The 13,458-nt window shown below is 22.1% G+C and overlaps 1 protein-coding gene across 3 annotated transcripts in view; it reads left to right on the top strand.

The window, feature by feature from the left end:
- Positions 1-13,458, top strand: part of LOC122512689 (telomerase-binding protein EST1A-like) — a 143,594-nt gene that overhangs the window by 47,085 nt on the left and 83,051 nt on the right. The gene's annotated exons all lie outside the window — the stretch shown is intronic.

The raw sequence follows: 13,458 nt of genomic DNA, 5'->3' as shown, positions 1-13,458 counted from the left end.
TTTTTGAACTGTTTGATATTTATATTTGTTTATGTCTGACATTGTTACAAAGCTGACATCTATAATTTTAAGGCATTTGCTCAGATTAAAAAAACCCCTTTTTAAATATTAAAAAATGAAAGGAAATTATAGACAATATTAAACATTATGATTAAATTACTTTATTACTTTACTTGCCATTTAAAAAAATGATCTGATCCTTTTGCAAAGCGTATTCTTGCCACTAGAACATATGGGAATTAGAATAATTAATATCATGAGTATAAATGATACTAAATTTAACAAAGATAGTACAGTAATTGTTGAATAGGTATGCTGGACACTAGAACATATCTGAATGAATGTCATGAAGAAAATTATACTAAATTTGACAATAATAATTTAGTTCTTGTCTAAAAGGTATTCTTGCCACTAGATCATATCGGAATTAAAATTAGTAATGGAATCAAAATAAAATGTAGTAAATTTCACAATATAGTTTTATACAACAGAACTTTTTGAATAAATATTAAAACACATGGAAAGTAAATGTTTAGTAACATGAGTAGAATTAGTAATAAAATTAATAAAGCTAAATCAGTACTTTTTGAATAGGTCTGCTTGTTATTAGAACATATGATAATTTCAATCATCAATAGGATGACACTAAAGTTGACAATAATAACCTAGTCCTTGGCGAATGCAGGTATGCTTGTCACTAGAACATATCGGAATAAAAATCATCAATACGATGAGTATAGTTGATACTAAATTCGACAAATACTAGTTCAGTATTTGTCGAATTGGTATGCTTACCACTAAAACATATCGGAATTAAAATCGTCTACATGATGAGTATAAATGATACTAAATTTGACACAAATAATTCATTACTTGTTGGATAGGTATGCTTACCACTAGACAATATTGGAATTGAAATAATGTATATGATGGAGTATAAATGATACTAAATTTGACCAAGTTAATTAATTACTGTTTGGATAGGCATAGTTGACACTAGAACATATCGTAATTAATATCGTCAACATGATGAGTATAAATGATATTAAATTTGACACAAAGAATTCAGTACTTGTTGGAAAGGTATGCTTGCCACTAGAACATATCGGAATTAAAATCAGTAATGGGATGAGAATAAAATTTCCTAAATTTAACAAGGGTAATTCAGTACTTTTTGAATGGGTATGCTTGCTACTAGAACATATCGGAAAAGGGGAGATGGGCAGAATTTTAAGATTAGGTTCATTTCCTAACTTTCAGAAAGGCTGTTTTTGGCATTCGCCCCGAGTTAACTCCGGATTAATGGTGATTGGTTAGATCCAACAGAAGGTTATTGATGATTGGATATTCGTTAATTCGGGGCTAGTGCCGAAAACAGTTAAAGGAAGCTAAGTGTGTAGGCTGTTTTCGTTTTACGTTCGAATCTCATTTAATTGCAAAAACAACTTAGACAACCCTCAGAATAACGAAAAAAGTATCTCCTTCCAAGAGAACTAATTCAACTCCCCGTTATAATTATTATTTTTTTGTTTGATTCCTTTTTCTCGAAATAGAATATTTGGCGTCAGAGTATATTAAAATTTTCTTGTGTACTCCCGTATGTGTGAGTATGTGCGGGTATATATATAGAAAGGAGGTAGCAATTAGCGTACGGCGCCTGTCTCGAATGCTCAATGACTTGCGTAATCGATGCGTGTGTGAGTGTATATGTTCCTAGTTGCACCAGCAGCAGAAGCAGCAGCGGCAGCCACATTTGCTTGGTTATATGCTACACGTCTCAAGAGAGTCGGCATTTAGTAGTATCTTCTTTCAACTTCTTCGGAAGCCAAGAGAGGCGCCATTGCCATTGATTTATAAACTGCAGTTAATCGAAAACATCACTTCCTCGATGATCAAATTGACGATTATGCGCTGGGCTCAATTTGCAATAATCATTTTTATTCCAAAGTTTATATAAATTTTTCTTTTGAATCCTTTTATTAGAATTTATTCGTTTTGCCTAATTTTTCTCTTTGATTATTAATTTTTGGTTATATATTTTTAATTCGTTTTAATTCGTTCATTTATTAATTTTTATTTCTAGTATATTTAATAAAAATTGAAGGTACTAGAGATAAAAAATTAGTAAATTCGATCAAGACTGAGGTTTAAGTAGTAAACAAGTCCATCGAGTTGTTTGCGGTCTGGTATCTTGTGTCAATTATTTTGAGGTTATACGCTTCTTTTTTTCTACTCTTTGTTCGGTGGAAAAAAATTAACGTTTGACGTGAAAATACTTTTTGCTTAAATAAACAGAGAGAGAAGGTTCTTCTTAATTTGAAAAGTATAGATAGGGATCAATATCGCTGGAGGAATGGCGCAAATCTTTATTAAAATAGCCTCTGAATGCTGATTTTTCAATAGCCAATATATGTGGATTTACAAGTTATATACAACCAGTTTCCTATAAATAGTGCCTTCTACGGGAGGGTTGTTTTATTATTCCTCTTCTTTCTTCATCTTCTTCTTCTTCTCCTTCTTCTTTGGCTAACTTCCTTCATTCTCCTTTTTTCATCGCATACTTGTGCATTCTATGACATTTAGAGTGTAACCTCCGCAAAATGATCATTTTACATCTTGTTTTGCACGCTATTCAATTTTCTCGTACTAAAAATAACTCGAAATTTAATTGTCCACGAGATGAAGAAAAGAGGAAGGGAGGGAGGAAAACAAATTTTATTTAATAACAAACCTCTCTTCGTGTCTATAATGATAATTTCCTGTTATTGAATATAATGGAAGGGAGAAAAGTGTTTATTTTAACCAAACTGTTTGACTAAATAGGTTCGGTGGAATATTTTGTTTTGTATTTAAACTTTTTTCTTGTATTTAAGTAAATATTTTCTTGGGGAAAAGCGCTAGTGCGCTGGCGCCATTACAATTCTCTTATTGGTGGATAAAAGCTGCGCGATTATTTAATTAATAACTAAACGTCTATTTCAGCGTTGCATTTTTTGCAAAGGTTTTTTTTTGTATCTGAGCTAATACATTAATAAAATTGATGACAGTTTTGAAACAAAACTAAACGTCAATTTCAACGTAGCAGTTATTGCAAGGTGTTTTTTTTTAAATCTGAGCTATCGACTTCAAAAACTTGATGACAGTTTTGCACCAACGTGAAACAAAACTAAACGTCAAGTTCAACGTTGCATTTTTTGCAAAGGTTTTTTTTTGTATCTGAGCTACTTTCTTAATACTATTAATAGTATTAATATAAATACTATTAACAATAATAGTAATAATTTTAAAATTAGTAAAAATAGTTACAGTAATAAAATTAAGGTTCATTTGAAACCCCTTTAAGTTTGAATCAAGATTTAAATAATTAAATAAATAAATATTAATGGTAGTGATTACAATAATAGTAGAAATATTAATAGTAGTAATAATAGTATAGTAAAAATTTTAGTAGCACTAATAATAATAGTAATAATAAAATTAAAAAAAAAACAAGAATAGAAAATGTAAACATTATAAAATTTACTGAATTCGTTTTAACTTGTAGATAATATTTTGAGTCTAGACGAAAGAAGCAAATACAGAAGCAATTGCTTTATGAGGTTAATATACATTTAAGTATTGTTTTTTACACTCCTGATAACTCTTAAATTACATTTTCAAATTATGCTAATCATGGTGAAAAATACCCTGTCAAACTATGGTGTTTACCGTTAAACAATTTAAACTTCTTCTTCTTCTTCTTCATTTCTCATTCCATATACTTATTGCATGTTTTAACACCGTAACGGTACTTGGCAACAAGTCCCTAGGGTATAATTTCAACCCTGTGCAAATACTCATGTATATATATATATGTATACATTTGAAATAATTTTTAAAATTATATTATTACTATTTTTTTTAAATTTGGAAAACATTTTTTGAAATTAATTTTTATTGAACAATTGTGTCAAATGCGATTTAGGAACTTTTTTAATTTTATTCTATTTTTTGTTTACTTTTTAAAAACAATAATGAACTTGATTGCTTATTAATTTATATTAATTATTATTACTGATTATTAATTGACATTCTACTACTATTATTAATTAGTTAATATTATTAAAAAAATGTCAAGATGACTGAAAACATTTATTTTCTAGCTTCAAAAATTGTCTATTTTACCAAATGCGTTTTAGATAAAATTTTTTTCAAATTTTATTTTTTGCTTTTTTAAATAATTTAAAAAAATGTTTTTTAAAATTGAGAACTTTTTATTATTTATTTTGCCAAATGCGTTTTGGGTAAAATTTTAATTAAATTTTATTTTTTAAAAATATTTTTAAAAAATATTTTTCTAAAATTGAGAATTTTTTATTATTATTTAATTTGACCAAATAGTGTTTTAGGAAATAGTTTTTGAGTAAAAGTAAAAAAAGAGTGAGAGGGAGATGACTAGAGAGGGAAAAGAGAACCAGTACTTATGTCATTTGCGGTTTTTATGGGTTCGCTTCTACTTAACCACTTACTTTGCGAGGCAATAATCTAACCAGAGTCTCGAAATTTCTCAATTACTAAATATAATAAGAATAAGTGAATTGTTTTCTCCCTCTAGCGGCCCTCCCCGCCCTTTAAAATTGGTTGTAAGTCTTAATTGTTAATTTGTTTCCGGAAAAGCAAAAATTTAAGAATTTAACAGCATTGGTTAATTTAAAAAAAAATCTTTACTACAAAGAGAATGAGGAAGTCATATTATTTTCCAAGTTTTTTTTATTATTTCGTTATTTAATTTTTCAGTTATTTCAAAATATTTCTAAGCAGGTAGTTTAATATGTTTTTAAGAAAATATTTTAAAATATTTTCAAGTAGGTATTTAAAAATATTTTAAAATATATTTAAGCAGGTATTTGAAATATTTTCAAGTAGGTATTTAAATTTTTTAGTTGGTATTTAAAAATATTTTTAAATAGGTATTCAAAATATTTTTAAGTAGGTATTTTAAAATATTTAAAAATATGTTTAAGCAGGTAGCTTAATATATTTTTAGAAGGTATTTTAATATATTTTAAATTATTTCCATGTAGGTATTTTAAAATATTTAAAAATATTTTTAAGTAGGTATTTAAATGTTTTTAGTAGGTATTTTAAAATATTTTAAAATATTTTTAAGTAGGTATTTTAAATATTTTCAAGTAGATATTTTAAATTTTTAGTAGGTATTTTATAATATTTTAAAATATTTTTAAGTAGCTATTTTAAAATATATACCAAAGATTTTTTATTTCCTTTATAAAGCGTATTAATTTTTAGGAATATTTTTTCTTTTTTTGTTTGTTTTTTTTTTTGGTTAAATTAATTATATATTATTATCATTCTATTCAGTGTGTGTGTTATAAGTCGTAAAATTTTGCAATGTCACAAAACTTGTGAAAAATCTAAAAAGGATGTGACGGTAGAAAAAAGGAAAAGAAAAAAAGTATTTGAAAAAAAAAATTGAACGAATCACCGCGACATGAAGATCCCTCTCAGAGTGGTATATCTTCAAAGCTCGTCGAGAGAAACAAGAATTCGTATAAGAAATCGCAAAAGAACTTTTTATATTAGCCTTGCCAAGGCTGATGTTTTCTTAGAATTGCAAAAAGATTATATATCTCTTTGACTTGAAAATTGAACAATGCACCATTTGAAGAAAAGTTGACGGGGAAAAAAATCGCCATTTGTTAATTATTAATTTGTTTTTTTTATTAACCTAAAAATTTTTCTATCTACTTTCTTCTGAGGGCGTTAAAGAGCATAGGAAATTAATTTTTAAAAAACGAATAGAAAATAATGAAAAAAACAAACATAACCTAAATTTTTTTTTGTTTTTTAAAAAAATTGTTGACAAAATTCTAAGCAAGAATTCAATTATTTTCATAAATAAAGTTTTTCACAAGAATTCAATTAGTTAAAATAAAATTTTAATAATTTTATTATATTTCGAAAAAATTAATTATTTAACACATTGTTTATAAAATGCTTATGAAGAATTCAATTATTTTCAAAAGAATAAAACTTTTCACAGAAATTCAATTCTTCTCAAACATTATAATAAAATTTTTTGCAATAATTCAATTATTTACATAAATAATTCTTCGACAAAATTCAATTATTAAAGATAAATAACAAAATTATTCACGAAAATTCAATTATTTTGAATCATTTTAATAAAATTCTTTGCAAAATTCAATTATTTTCAAAAAATAACAATATTAATCACAAGAATTCAATTATTTTCAAAAATAATAAAATACTTTTTAGGAATTCAATTATTTTCAAAAATAAAAAAATTATTCCCAAAAATTCAATTATTTTGATGCATTTTAATAAAATTCTATGCAAAATTTAATTATTTTCATAAATAACAATATTCATCACAAGAATTCAATTATTTTTAAAAGTAATAAATTTTTTCTTGGAAATTAAATTATTTTAAAAAATTCTAATAAAATCGTACGCAAGAATTCAATTATTTCCATAAATAATAATATGCTTTTTAGGAATTCAATTATTTTCAATTATTTTCGTAAAGAATAAAACTTTTTTACAGAGATTCAATTATTATTTTCATACTTTTTATGAATTCAATTATTTTGATAAATAAATAAAACTTATAGCAGAATTTCAATTATTTTCAATAAAATTTTAATTAACTTCGTGGATTCAATTATTATTTTCAATTATTCTTATAAATTCAATTATTTTCAAAAATAATATAATTATTCTCACAAATTCTTTGTAAGAATTAAATTTTAAGAAACATTCAAATATTCAATAAAAATAATTTTTTTTATGTAAATAATTGAATTCAAGGTAAAATTTTCTAAAAAAATTGATTGGCAAATGAATTTTTAAAATTTTAATGCAATTTTTTGAAAGAATTTAATTATTTTCAGGAATTTTCATAAAATTCTTAGAAAAATTAAATTATTTTTGTAAATAACAATATTCATCGCAAAAATTCAATTATTTTACAAAAATAATACAATTCAATTATTCTTAAAAAGTTTAATTGAATTCTTTGTAAAATTGAATTATTTTTAAAAACTTTTCGCAATTCAATGATTTTTAATATCTACTATTTTTTTCATAAAATTTCCAAACAGAATTCAATTATTGAAATTAAAATAATTAAAATAATAAATTAAAATAATTATTATTCAATTATTTTTATAAAGAATAAAAATTTCTAATGAATTTTTATAAAATTCTTGGCAAGAATTAAATTATTTTTCTAAATATTTAAATTCTTTGATGAATAATAAAATTCGTTGCGGGAATTGAATTTATTAGTAGTAGAAAAAGAGAGAAATAAATATTTTTGATGAAAATTAGGTAAAAGTGAGGAAAATAAAAAATATGGAATGTAATTTTTGTCAGTTTTGTGAATTGTCTAAAACGAGTTTTTTTGGTCGTCAAGTTTAATTTTTCGATAGCTACTTTTTTTCTATTTTTTTGTTTGAAAGCTACTTTTTGGTACTTTTTTAAAATTAATTATCTAGTGCGAAGTCTGAATAAATTAAAAAAAAAATAGTAAAATAAAAATAAAAAAAATGAAAATAGAAAAAGAAAAAAGTAAAAGATATAAAATTGAAAAATAAAGAAATAAAAAGTAGAAAATAGAAAAATAAAGAAATAAAAAGTAGAAAATAGAAAAATAAAGGCATAAAAAGTAGAAAGTAGAAAAATAAAGAAATAAAAAGTAGAAAATAGAAAATTGAAGGCATAAAAAGTAGAAAGCAGAATATAAAGAAATAAAAAGTAGAAAATAGAAAATTAAAGGCATAAAAAGTAGAAAATAGAAAAATAAAGAAATAAAAAGTAGAAAATAGAATAATAAAGAAATGAAAAGTAGAAAATAGAAAAATAGATAAATAAAGGCATAAAAAGTAGAAAATAGAAAAATAAAGAAATAAAAAGTAGAAAATAGAATAATAAAGAAATGAAAAGTAGAAAATAGAAAAATAGAAAAATAAAGGCATAAAAAGTAGAAAGTAGAAAAATAAAGAAATAAAAAGTAGAAAATAGAAAATTAAAGGCATAAAAAGTAGAAAGTAGAATATAAAGAAATAAAAAGTAGAAAATAGAAAATTAAAGGCATAAAAAGTAGAAAATAGAAAAATAAAGAAATAAAAAGTAGAAAATAGAAAAATAAAGAAATAAAAAGTAGAAAATAGAATAATAAAGAAATGAAAAGTAGAAAATAGAAAAATAGATAAATAAAGGCATAAAAAGTAGAAAATAGAAAAATAAAGAAATAAAAAATAGAAAAATAAAGAAATGAAAAGTAGAAAATAGAAAAATAGAAAAATAAAGGCATAAAAAGTAGAAAGTAGAAAAATAAAGAAATAAAAAGTAGAAAATAGAAAATTAAAGGCATAAAAAGTAGAAAATAGAAAAATAAAGAAATAAAAAGTAGAAAATAGAAAAATAAAGAAATAAAAAGTAGAAAATAGAATAATAAAGAAATGAAAAGTAGAAAATAGAAAAATAGAAAAATAAAGGCATAAAAAGTAGAAAATAGAAAAATAAAGAAATAAAAAATAGAAAATAGAATAATAAAGAAATGAAAAGTAGAAAATAGAAAAATAGAAAAATAAAGGCATAAAAAGTAGAAAGTAGAAAAATAAAGAAATAAAAAGTAGAAAATAGAAAATTAAAGGCATAAAAAGTAGAAAGTAGAATATAAAGAAATAAAAAGTAGAAAATAGAAAATTAAAGGCATAAAAAGTAGAAAATAGAAAAATAAAGAAATGAAAAGTAGAAAATAGAAAAATAGAAAAATAAAGGCATAAAAAGTAGAAAATAGAAAAATAACGAATAGATTAAAGAAAGAAAATAAATAAAAATTATTAAAGAAAATAAATTTAAAAAGAAATTGATTGAGTCGGAGAAAATTGAAATAATGAAACCGAAGTGGTCAGGCTTCTGGATTATGTGTACGTCGTACGTCATATGTTGTATGGGAGAAGACCACCCTCCACTGGTTGGGACACGTAAACCCGTAAATTATGTATTTGAAATCACTTACCCATTTACGTTTAGTGCATATATGAAACGGGGCTCTGGGATACGAACGCCAACCTCTCTCGGGGCATATATCGCGCTGGGAGTCATATAACGCCGAGGCTAATGTCCCTAATGTCTATAATCTCAAATCATCCGCATCTCCAAGTTGCCTTCCACGCTCCGCACCGTGAAGTACGTGTCCCATGCGCTATTTCGTTTAAATTATACTCTAAAAATAGTTTTTCATTTTTTTATTCAATTTTAATTTCATTTGTAATGTATAAGTAATACTTATGTCTATAATTATATATATTTATTATATTTACATAAATATAAATATACGCGTCTATATTTATAATATACAATTTTCTTTTACTCCGAAAATTATATTTTAATCAGAATTGTCACGTCATCGTGACTTATTTTTAATAACAGTAATTAAAACTCGCAGAGTCCGAAAATTCAATTATCTTATAAATAATAAAATTCTTCTCCGAATTTTCAATTATTTTCAAAAATTTCCATGAAATTCTTTAAAAGAATTAAATTATTTTCAAAAATTTTAATAAAATTCTTTCAAAGAATTCAATTATTTAAAAATTTTTTAATAAAATTCTTTAAAAAAATTCAATTATTAAAAAAAAATTTTGATAAAATTCTACGGAAACATTTTTAATTATTTTTATAAATAAAAAAATTTCACAGGAATTCAATTACCTATTTGCAAAATTTTTTTTATAAATTTCTTAGCAAGAATTCAATTATTTTCTTAAAGAATAAAACTTTTTTACAGACATTCAATTATTATTTCCATAAGTAATAAAATTCTTTTTAGTAATTCAATTATTTTTATTAATTAAATTTTGCTATAATTTTTTTTATAAAATAATTATATTTATTATATTTTTTATATTCAACTCATAGCAGAATTTCAATTATTTGCAATAAAATTTGTATTTAATTCCTGGATTCAATTATTATTTTCAATTATTCTTATCAATTCAATTATTTTCGAAATTATTTTCAATTATTCTCATAAATTCAATTATTTTCAAAAATCATAATTATTCTCACAAATTCTTTGTAGGAATTCAATTTTAAGAAACATTCAATTATTTAATAACATTATTTTTGTAATAAAATAATTGAATTCTTATAGAGTTTTTTCTAAAAAAAAATTAATTTATAAATGAATTTTAATTAAAATTAGTTGAATTTTTAATATTGTTTATTTAATAGTATTTTAAAAATTTTAACACAATTTTTTTGAAAAAATTCAATTATTTTCAGGAATTTTCGAAAAATTCTTAGCAAAATTCAATTATTTTCATAAATAACAACATTTATTACAAAAATTCAATTATTTAAAAAATAATACAATATTCTTCGCAGAAACTCAATTGTTTTATAAAATTTTCATAAAATTCTTGCCAAAATTCAATTATTTACAAATATTTTTGCATAAATTTCTTCCCAAGAATTCAATTATTTTCAAAAATATTACAATTTTTCGAAGAAATTCAAATATTTTCGAAAATTTTTATAAAATTCGTAACAAAATTCAATTATTTACAAATTTTCTTTATACATTTTTTCGCAAGAATTCAATTATTTTCGTAAAATTTAAAAATTTTCACGGATTCAATTATTTTTATGAATTATAAAACTCATCGTAGAATTTCAATTATTTTAAATCAAATTTTAATCACCTATTTCTCGAAAATGTAATTATTCTTAAAAATTTTATTAAAATTCGTCAAAAGAATTCAATTATTTAAAAATTTGTTGATAAAATTCTTTGTGAAAATTCAATTTCAAGAAATAATTGAATTTTGAAAAGGTTTTAAGTTAAAATCTTCAAAAAGTTGAATTTTTCAACTTTTAATTAACAATTTTGTGGAATTAATTTTTTTTGAATAAGTTTAGTTTAATTTTTTTTTAAATTATTCGAAGTTTTTATTTTCTAATAAAAAAATTAAATGAAAAATTTCCGAATAATTGAAATTTCACGTAAAATTTAATTATTAACGAATGGTTTTTTGTTGAAAAATTTTAATTTCCATTTTGTTGAAAATAGTTAAATTTATTAATATACCTATTATTAATATTGTTTCTAAAATTTTAATGCAATTCTTCGAAAGAATTCAATTATCTTGATAAACATCAAAATTTTTTCCAGAAATTCAATTATTTTCAGGAATTTTCATAAAATTGTTTGCAAAAATTCAAATATTTTCAAAAATAATAAAATCGTTGCAGAAAATCAATTTTTTCGAAAATTTTGATTAAATCCTCGTCAGAATTTCAATTATTTGCAAAAATAATAAAAATTCCACAGAAATTCAATTATTTACAAATTATTTATAAATTTCTTTGCAATAATTCAATTACTTTCATAAATAAAAAAAAATTTTTTAATAATAACATGAATTTTTATAAATAATTGAATTTTGAAATGGTTTTAAATTAAAATCTTTGAAAATTTTAATTTTTCATACGTAAAATTGAATTGTTAAACAATGGATTTTTTTGAAAAACTTTTATTTCAATTCCATTGAAAATAATTGAATTTATTAACATATATTTAAAATTGTTTCAAAAATTTTAACGCAATTTTTCGAAAGAATTCAATTATCTTGATAAATAACAAAATTATTTCCGAAAATTCAATTATTTTGAACCATTTTAATAAAATTCTTTGCAAAATTCAATTATTTTCATAAATAACAAATATTCATCAAAATAATTCAATTATTTTGAAAAATAACAAAATTTTTCACAGAAATTCAATTCTTTTTAAACTTTTTCAAAAAGTTCTCGCAATAATTCAATTATTTTCATAAATTGTTTTTAAAAATTTAATTTCAATTCTTCGAAAAAATCAATTATTTAAAGAAATGTTTTTTTAAATTCTTTGAAAGAATTGAAATATTTTCAAAAATATTAAAATTTTTCACAGGAATTCAATTATTTTTAAATATTTTAATAAAATTGTTCTAAAGAAAACAATTATTTTAAATACAATTTTAATTAAATTTTTTTTTTGAAATAATTCAATTATTATCATAAATAATTCTTCGAAAGAATTCAATTATTAAAGATAAATAACAAAATTATTCTTGAAAATTTATTATTTTGAGGAATTTTGATAAAATTCTTTGCAAAATTCAATTATATAAAAGAAAAAACATTATTATTTAAAAGTATTAAATTTATTTCTGGAAATTCAATTAGAAATAATCGAATTTTGATATGGTTTTAAAATTTAAAATCTTTGAAAATTTGCATTTTTCATTTTTTTTACTAACAATTCTGTTGAATTAATTTTTTTGAAAAAGTTTAATTTAATTTTTTTTTAAAATTATATAAAGTTTTTATTTTCTAATATTTAATTGGAAATTTTTTTTGAATAATCGAAATTTCATTTAAAATTCAATTGTAAACCAAGTGGATTTAAAAATTCTGAAAAAGAAACTTTTTAAAAAAATTTTAAAGTTTTTAACATTTTTTCACTAATTACGAATTGACTGATCAACACTTTTATCATCTTTTATTAAATTTTTTTAAAAAATGTTAACAATACCTAATAATTGATTTAAAGAAGAATTTTATTTAAAAATTCTAGAAAAAAATATGATATGATATTATATAAAATATCTCAATATCAATATATTGAGATTTTAAAAATAATAAATATTTTAAATTATTTAAAAATAATTTTGAAAAAGTCAAAATTTTGTTTGGAAATCAGGAAAATGTCAGGGAAAAGGAAAATTAAATTTTTGTGTCAATTCTGTTAATTTAATTAAATCAAATCAGGGAAAATAGGGAAAAAAAAGTGTGGCATTATATATAGTATTTTTTTATCCTATCCTTCAGACTTCGTACAATAAATTCCTTTTGAAAAATAAAAAAAAAGAAATACTAAATAAATTATTTTTTTATACTAAATAAATTTAAAAATATTAAAAAATTAAAAAAAAAAATATTTATATAGTGGAAATGTAATCGACGTGCAATTGCCGTACGAAAGGCTTGGCGATGAATCGCGATGCGAGGACTTTAATGCGTCGATATAAATGCGCGTCCGGTATCTGGTTCTCTTTTCTGCAATACTCTCTTCTCTAGTGAGCTCGTCGCGTAATTTAAACGTCCCTCTGACTGTCGATATCGTTCCCAGGAAACGCCACCAACCCATTTAACGAACTGCACTACTCCAACAAGTTTCCGGTTGTACTTAAATGCAAAGAGATGAAACGATTCTTCTCTCTGTTGGTTCAAACTCCATTCGGAAAAAAAATTTAAAAAAAAAAATTAACAAGAAGGGTGACAATGATTTTCCTCCAACTATTTAAATCTGATGCTTAATGAAAATAGAAATAATAATGATTTTTAGTGCTCTTTCTAAATTTCTAAATTTTTTTCTATCTT

The sequence above is a fragment of the Leptopilina heterotoma genome, unplaced genomic scaffold, assembly GCF_015476425.1.
Source record: "Leptopilina heterotoma isolate Lh14 unplaced genomic scaffold, ASM1547642v1 Lhet_123, whole genome shotgun sequence".
In the NCBI taxonomy this organism is placed as follows: Eukaryota; Metazoa; Arthropoda; class Insecta; order Hymenoptera; family Figitidae; genus Leptopilina; species Leptopilina heterotoma.
This window is presented reverse-complemented; position numbering and strand designations above follow the sequence as displayed.